Below are 9,007 nucleotides of genomic sequence, written 5' to 3' on the forward strand. Positions count from 1 at the left end.
GTGCTTGACGCTGGGGTAGACTCTGGAGGGGACTTGGCATCCTCATTGTTCATCATCCCGGTTGTGATGGTACAGAGCTAAATGCAGTCAACAACAAGTTATTATTTTTTTTTTACTTTTAGAGGGGTTATTTCTGAATATCTTGGGTTTATTGATCACATACATACTTTAGGAAGCCTTTCAGAAGATGATGTGAAATTTAGGAAGTCAAAGCTCTCACTGTCCTCACTTGTGCCCTCCTTATCCTCTGAGACCAGATGGTTATTTATATCAGAGTGATCTGCAAGACATACGTAATGAAGGATTATTAGAGGTTGTCAGTATAATACAGTCACCATTTATCACTAATATTAATGGGAACCAATGATCACATATTGGGGAAGACGAGACAAACAGTCGCTTAGTCTAGATGACGTCTCATTTTACTTACTGATAAGAAAGCTGGTGTCCACGTTTGACTCAAGCTGAGGAATGTACTCCGGCTTCTGACTTAGAATGTTGTCAAAGTCCAAGTCACTAAGGAATGGATGACCCTTGATCTCAAATGCTCCTCCTGGAAAAATAAAAATAAAAGTGAGGTGGATATTTTCAGAGATTTCTCCATATCTGACGAGTATATCTTAATCTGAACTCAAGATATAACTGAGCCGACATGAAGAAAATAGACTGAAAGTCTTAGTATGGAGAACTAGAAATGGACAAGCTGATCGAGAAGTGCTGGTCCTCATGGACATGAGTGATATGTCCTTGGTGTTATAAGGGAATATTAATACTACTAGATGGTGGTCCGATTCTAACGCATCGGGTATTCTAGAACATGTATGCGGCCGACCAGGCGCAATCAGCACAGCGGTGTTTAAATTTGGCGCCAAGATCGCTGATTGGTCGTGGCCAATCAGCGTCGTATTAGTGAGGACCGGGGAGCGGCGCTCGATGGGATAAGACAATTATATATATTAGATTATATATGTTACCTGTCCCAAGTCTATGCACAGGATTTGTTCTTAGCAGCTCAGTGATGAGATTCTGAGCATCCTGGGGAGGAGCGGGATCACTATCCCAAATTATGTCTCCTGTTGTATAGAAAATAACATGTTTTTAATGGACTGTACTATAAAGCAAAAGAAATAACTAAACCAATGTAACTAGTCAAAGTAAAGATCAAATAATTCTACTTACTAATGACAACATTTTTGTAAAGCCTATTAAGGGAATCCCCATCAAAAGGTACACATCCCACAAGAAATTCATATAGGATTATGCCCATTGACCACCAGTCAACAGGTCTTCCATAGCCTTGCTTCAGGAGGACCTCTGGGGCTGTGTAATACAAGGTGCCACAGACCTGGAAACCAATAGAAAAAGGATGAGATTGATGAAACTATAATTATGACAAGTTCTCGCCATAAAATCGCAATTTAAAGAAAATGAAATCAGAGGAAAAGTTCTCTAGAAATAAAGAACGTAGAGAGAAGACAATACAATGACATTTATAAAGAACAAGCTGAGTTCTTGTAAGTGTTACCAACCTCTCGATCCTGGAACTCTCTGCTGATGTCCTGTGCTAATTCCTTATAGGTGTTGGTTTTTGGTATCATTAGACCAAGTTTTGAAAGCCCAAAATCGGTGACTTTAATGTGTCCCGAAGATGTTATCAGGAGGCTGTGAAAGAGAAGATGGTTTTAGCCTCACACACAATGTGATATTAAGTGATAACTTTACTCCCTTTATTATAATACAGGGGGCACTTACTTCTCCGGCTTCAGGTCTCTGTGCACCACACCGTAACTATGCAGGTATTCCAAAGCAAGAACCGCTTCTGCAAAGTACAAACGGGCCAAGGGGACAGATAAATGACCCCTGGTGCTTAGAAGGGTCCCACAGTCTCCACCTATAGAAGAAAGGAAATATGACCGGTGAGGGGTTAATACAGCAGATCACCATGATGTATAATGAGAAGTGAGAGGAGACATTGGGGCAGGAGAGAATATAGAAAGATATAATGTATAGTGTCATAATATTAGTCTGAAGTGATGGTGAAATGTCCTCCATGTAACTAATAACATAAAGTGATGTGACGTCTACAGCTGGAGATATGGACATACTCAGTGCGGACATACAGAGGAGATCACACAGATCAATGACTTTCCGGCCATCTGGGTATTAGATCACCTATAGTAAATGCTCTGTGGGGATGTAACCGTTCACATGGACAAGTCCTAATGATATGAGGTGATAAGAAGAAAGTAGACATGGGCTGAATATAATACAATGTAGGTGTCTTACCTCCTGCATACTCCATGACCATACACAGGTGAGATCTAGTAGGGAATGAGCAGAGCATGGAGACCACGAAGGGACAATCTGCGAATGTTAAGATGTCCCTCTCCTGAAAGGCCCATTCCACTTTCTGTGGAGTATCCAGATTCTGCTTAGCCAATTTCTTCATAGCAAAGATCTGTTGGGAGTCTTTATGGCGCACTAAGTAGACGGCACTGGAGAGAAGGAGAATCCATGGGTTATAATAAATCCTTATTAACAGTCCGTCTATAGAAGTCATTATATGATCTTCTGTCCTAATGTTTAATACTTTAATATTAGAAGTCCGGCCGTCACTAGAAATCCACATCTAGAAATCCATGAAATATCACTATATAGATCACCTATGGGAGGTGGGCACAATGCCACGTCTGCCGGGACCCTCACCCCAGCCAATCAGTCTTATCAGCTTCATAATGGAGCCCCGAAAAAAGTGCAGATCGGCCAGAGGAGTGGAACGCTCTGATGGAGGGGGCAGCATAAGGACAGATGAGGGTCTCGGACAGGCGAGGGTAATGTATTATTGTCATCTCTTTCCTTAACAGTTTGATTTGTTACAGATCAGTTTGGTCATCTCTATATAAAAGACCTGCATAGTGACATTTAGATGTGGACAGTGATGTGGACTCATATCGTTTCCCTATGATAACACTGAATGGCCGAGCACAGAGGCAGAAGCATTGTCATAGGGAACCCTGAGAAATGTGGATTATGGTAGCAGAAATCTCACCCAAAAGCTCCACTGCTGATCAGTTTAGATGTCTCATAGTCGCTCATGTGCGGCTCTCCTGCCGGGACCAATGATTTGATCAAGTCCTAAAAAAGAATAAGAAATAACACTAAGATATAGAAGCTGCAGGAAAACATCTCAGGACGTAAAATCTTCTCTCTCCTATATTATGTCCCGGCTGATTTACACTGATCCGATGTAGGTGACGATACAAGCAGGACGCTCCGCATGGAAGTAATATAAAGGGGATCCTCTATACACCGGTATCATTGTATAGTGCTGGATAATACGCAAGATCACACAGGGGAGAACTTAAAAGGAATCTGTCAGCAGGTTTTTGCTATGTAATCTAAGAGCTGCATGATGTAGGGGCAGAGACCCTGAGTCCAGAGATGTGTCACTTACTAGGCTGTGAGCTGTTGTTTCAATAAAATCAGTGTTTTATCAGCAGAAGAATGTCACTAAAGGACTAGCTGTCTTGTGCCATATAGTCCTATTGTTCTGTGTAACCCCACCCCCACCACTGATTAGCTGGTTTGTGTCTATGCACAGTTTACACAGAAAGCAGCCAATCAGTGGTGTAGGCGGAGTAATGCAGAGGTCAGCATTCAAAGCACTGCTAGATCTGCAGCAGAGAAAACTGTGATTTTATCACAATTGTTGCAACCAGTAGTAAGTAAGTAAGTGACACATTGCTGGAAACAGGGTCTCTGCCCCTACTACATAATAATGCTCTCACATTGGGAAGCAAAATCCTGGTGACAGATTCCCTTTAATATAAAACCTAATTTGTAATTTGTAACACAGTAGTGTCATCTACCCTTAGGATAGAGATATCTCATGGTGATATGGGGGATAATGCTGGACGGGACATTTACACCCAGGGGCGTAATGATTGCGGCTGCAGAGGATGCCAATATAGTTGAAAACAATGATGGAAGAGGGAGCTATCAACTGACGATCTCTCCGCCATCATTCTCCCTCTGTGTCTGAGCTCTGACATCTCAGCGCAGAAGGTGCTATGTCGTCATTACATTTCGGGGGACACACACACGCTGAGGAGACCGGAGCAGCGGCGGTACAAGGAGCGGTGAGTATTTTCGTTTTCTTTTATTTGTAAACCAATGGGGACATTATACTGTTTGGAGAGCAGTGTGGGGGCCCTAAAAGTGTTTGGAAGGCTATATGGAGCCATTATAATGTTTGAATGGATGGGAGTGGGCCATTATACTATTTGGAGGGCAATGTTGACGCCATTATGCAGTTTGCATGCAAGACTATGTGGGGGCCATTATAGTATTTGGAGGGCTATGTGGGGGCCATTAGACTGTTTGGAAGGCTTGGTGGGAGTTAATATACTGTTTGGAGCTATGTGGGGGTTATTATACTGTTTGCAGGGCTATGTGGGGTGACTGTACAGTTTGGAGAGCCAGTGTGGTTCATTATACAGTGTGGGGGCCATTTTACATTGTGGAGGTTTGTGTTGGGCTACCATACTGTGTATAGGATTGTGTAGGGGCCACCATACTGTGTGGAGGGGAGTAAGGGTCATAAAACTGTATGGAGGATTTTATACTGTATCGTGGGCTGTGTCGGGGCCATCATACTGTGTTGGGGTCACTGTGGGGGTATCATACTTTGCGGGATTCGGGGTAATGTAGGGTCATCAAACTATGCGTCTAGAGGCTGCTGTGAAAGATCTCACTGTGCGGGGTATAACACTGTGTTTGGAGGGCACTTTTGTTGGCATCATACTTTATGGGGGCCATGAAAGTGGTATCTTAATGCATAGGAACACTAAGGGGCTTCAACTGGAGGAAAATCATTATGTAAGGGCTACACCGTTGTGGGTTGTGCTCTTCTGTGACCCTTCTGATTATTCCGTTTTTTAAATTTTTGGGGGGCCAATTGGGATTTCTGCTATGGGGCCCCATGATTGCTATGCATGCCCCTGGATGGGTACTTACCGGGCATTCCAATGAGGGGGCCGTACATTCCAGTACAGACAGGACTTCTTGGGCCAGCTCTTTTATAAAAGCCAAATCACCATTTTGAGATTTTTCTTCAGCCTATAAAGAAAAAGTAAATTCCTGAGTTTATGAGAAAGGGCACAATGGAGGCGGCCATTGTATGTGACATCTGCTCCTGTGTCTGCAGATACAATGTCTACATATCTGGGGATTCATCATAATTTACACTGGAGGAAAGAAAAAGCTTCTATCCCACTATTATTATCTATTATTATCGAGAAGTTTTGTGCGGAGTGTCCGCCATTTACCTGGTGTAGTAATGTCCTGATGTTGTATTGTAAATCCGTCAGATAGTCTGAGGTCAGACGACGTTGTCGGTGTTTGGACAGGCAGTCCCTTACTAGCTCCACCATCAGCTGGTGAGTGAAGCTAAGGACGCCATCGGGTGGTAGAAGCTCAATGTCAGGGCGATTATTGATAACAATCCCCCATAGGGCTTGTACCTGAAGATTGTCCAGAAGTAATTCAGCCATAGCTATAAATTGCAAGTGCGATCAGTCACTATGGAATAGCGAGAAACTGCAAGTGCGCTCAATCACTATGGAATAGCTAGAAACTGCAAGTGCGATCAGTCACTATGAAATAGCGAGAAACTGCAAGTGCGCTCAATCACTATGAAGCCAACAAAGGCACCCGTGACCCAGCGTACATTGTATAAGTAGGGACTGTGAGCCGTGATGTCATAATGGGTGACCATCATCAGTGATGTCATCACGGAATCTTGTGATAGAATCTTAATGCTGAAAAAGCGACAATGTTGAACATACACTAATGATATACTCTGTCATATTATGGGGAATATTGTATATATTGAGTATCTCATGTATTTTTTTTTCACCATAGAAAATTTAACTCACTGGTTGCAGAGTTTACTATTAAAAACTATAGAAGAATTAATGATATGTGACCTAAGTGATAAATCATTTACATCATTAATATTAATCGTTGTGTCTCTGGAAAGTTCCATCCTTTACCATGTGGGGTTTAGGTGGTGATCGTGCAGCTGCCGGAGCGGAGAGCCGCTGTCAGAGCCGGCCAGACTCCCTATAAAGATGGTTTATTACAGAGGACTGACAATCAAATCAGAAAAAGACAAAAAATGCATGACACAAAGTGATATATTTATTATAATATACTAAACCTATGGCACAGATCAGCTCTGCAGCGGAGGCAGAAGCCTGAAAATGCTAATATCCAGCCCTAGTTACTGGGGAAATCAGCAATAAGAAACGCGTATTATAGTAGTGAAATGTCCCACTCTTATGTCTTTATTATGAAATAAATGAAAGAGAAAGAAAGAAAAAGCAAGTTTGAAAAATGAAAGTCCCTTCCAGTACAAATTGCTGGTTCATACCCCACCATATATCAACCTATATCAGTCCTATATATGTAATGCAATGATATCATAAGTAAGGCTGTGTGCCCACGTAGCGTTTTACAAGCGTTTTTGATGCGGAATTTCCGCAGCGGAAACGCTTGTAAAACGCTTGGTAACCCGCACCCCATGATCCCCAATGGGTTTACGCAACTTCTATGCACATGCTGCGGATTTTTCCGCAGCGTTTATGCTGCGTTCAAAAATCCGCAGCATGTCATTTAATTTTGCGTTTCCGCAAGCGGAATTGCCTTTGTCCAATGCAAAAAAAACGCAAGGCAATTCCGCATGTGGAAAACGCGTGATAAACGCGCGTAAAATGCGCGATAAACGCGTGCGGAATTCCGCATGCGTTTTTCCGGGAGAGGACTTGCATTTATGCAGCAGAAATTTTCTGCTTCATAAATGCAACGTGGGCACATAGCCTAAATGACAAATCTTCTGCACGTTCTCATTTATAGCCATTTAGCTGATCTGGCCTTGAATATGTATAACACATCCATATAAAGATAAAATGTAGCATAAATGATTTATCATACGGGGTCCCATGACCCTTGTAAAGATGAAAAGCAGGAAGGACGGATTGGGAGAAATTGCAATAAATAAAAGATCCCTCTCCCAAACCGCGGGCAGCATGAATCAGAGTCCAGCTTCAAAATTGCTGCCAGGTATATTTTTCTCTGAAATTCTCCAGTGTTTATAGATGCGGCCGGGGACCATAGCCAGAGACCAGACTAGTGCCACCTAGGTCCAGCTTTCTCCAGCGCTTCTGCAGGTGATTGACAGGTCTTTCCCTCGTGTGTACATAGGGAGAGACCTGTCCCTTATCTCTAGCAGTGCTGGGAAGAGTCTCATCTGTGGCTATGTTCCCCGGCCGAACCTCCAGACCATATTTGCCCTGAAATGCTGGAGAATTTCAGAGAATAGCAGACATGTTGAATTATGCAGCCAGGCTCTGATCCATGCTGCCTGCGGACTGGGCAGAATCAGAAGACAGGTTCCCATTAAGAAAGGGTCTGGCACCAGCATCGGTGTATTATAAGGGATAGAAATCTTACTGCTTTATGTAACAGATAAGAATCTCACAATTTGAAATAGACATTTTGTGAGTCTACGTCAATGCATTTTAGCATCATGGGTCATATTTACAACAATTGTACAGATTGGGGAGACGTTAGGTGCAATTGGTGCCCGACAAACCTTCCAAAGACACTTGACAGTAAGCCCTAGTGGAGGTGTAATCAGTCACACTCTTACAATTAGTGGATATGGAACTTAAAATCTTTATAAAACTTTGCAGGATTCATTCTTATTGTTTATTTTCTTGCTAAATGCAATATAAAGCATTTTTTAAGACAGTTTTCATAATAAAACATTCTACTGTTTTGCTTCTGCAGACTGTTTGTAAATCTTTTACCTGGCTGAGTGATCTACAAAAATGATACAAATCCATCAGAGACTGCTCATTCCTGACGGCTGTCTCTGCTGTCGTCTTCCGTTCTCTCCTTGGTGGGGATAGCAGCTTAGAATGGTTCGTACACATATCTCCACACATTTTGGGGAAGTGGCAAAGCATCTAACGTCTTAAGGAGGGCAGAGAAACAGGCTGTGGACAAAGAGGAAAGCACTTGTATAAACAATAAGTTCAGGATAGAAGCTGGACACCAGGGACAAAATTGTAGACCTGCACAAAGCTGGGATGGGCAACAGGACAATAGGCAAGCAGCTTGATGTGAAGGCAACAACCAGAGGCGGACACACTGCCGGCGCAGTCGGTGCAGCTGCACCGGGGCCCAGAGGCAAGGGGGCCCATGGAGGTAGGGGCGTACTGCTCATGACAGTAGACCACGCAACCGCTATGGGGCCTCTCAGTCAAGGGGCCCTATTTTGATTGACCCAATGTCACGCATACTGTAGGAAAGACAAAGTGCAACACGAAGGGATGAGGGGAAGGGAGCCCAGACACTAAGGAAAGGGGAGATATCACCCTGTCTCCCCTACCATCCCTATATTGGTTCCTCACAAATCGCCGAACAGGAATCCTGAGTCCTGTATATCCCTAGAGCTTGGCCCTGGATAGGTAAGGGTGGGGATGAGCACTGGTCAGTCCCAACTAAACAACTAAAGACAACAAGGAAAACAAACACAGGTGGAAGCAACTTAGCTTGAGCCGACTTCAGAGAGATTTAAGAAGTTGTCTGTAATGTCAAACAAAGTAACCTTCTGCAACCAGCTGCGGAACGACTGTCTGCTGCATCTGACACACCCGTGACACCCATCCACTCCCACCTGCCATACAGTGGTTTCAACATCCACTGTTAAAAAAAAATGTCAATCTTTTAAGTACGAGTTTTACAGGATACTATTGTATGGAATAATGCAGTGTACTACAATATTCCATACTTTAATTTGTAGAATTCGACCAGATACAAGATGGTATCGATACCAGACATATAATGTAATATAATATAATATATACTTGATTGGGCTCTGCCAGTTCCATCATTAATCACGTAACCACGAGGATGCACTTTGCACACTTGCTGTCATGTG

Source organism: Phyllobates terribilis, unplaced genomic scaffold (assembly GCF_046119375.1).
Source record: "Phyllobates terribilis strain yellow unplaced genomic scaffold, ASM4611937v1 Scaffold_9__5_contigs__length_417890890, whole genome shotgun sequence".
Classification (NCBI taxonomy): Eukaryota; Metazoa; Chordata; class Amphibia; order Anura; family Dendrobatidae; genus Phyllobates; species Phyllobates terribilis.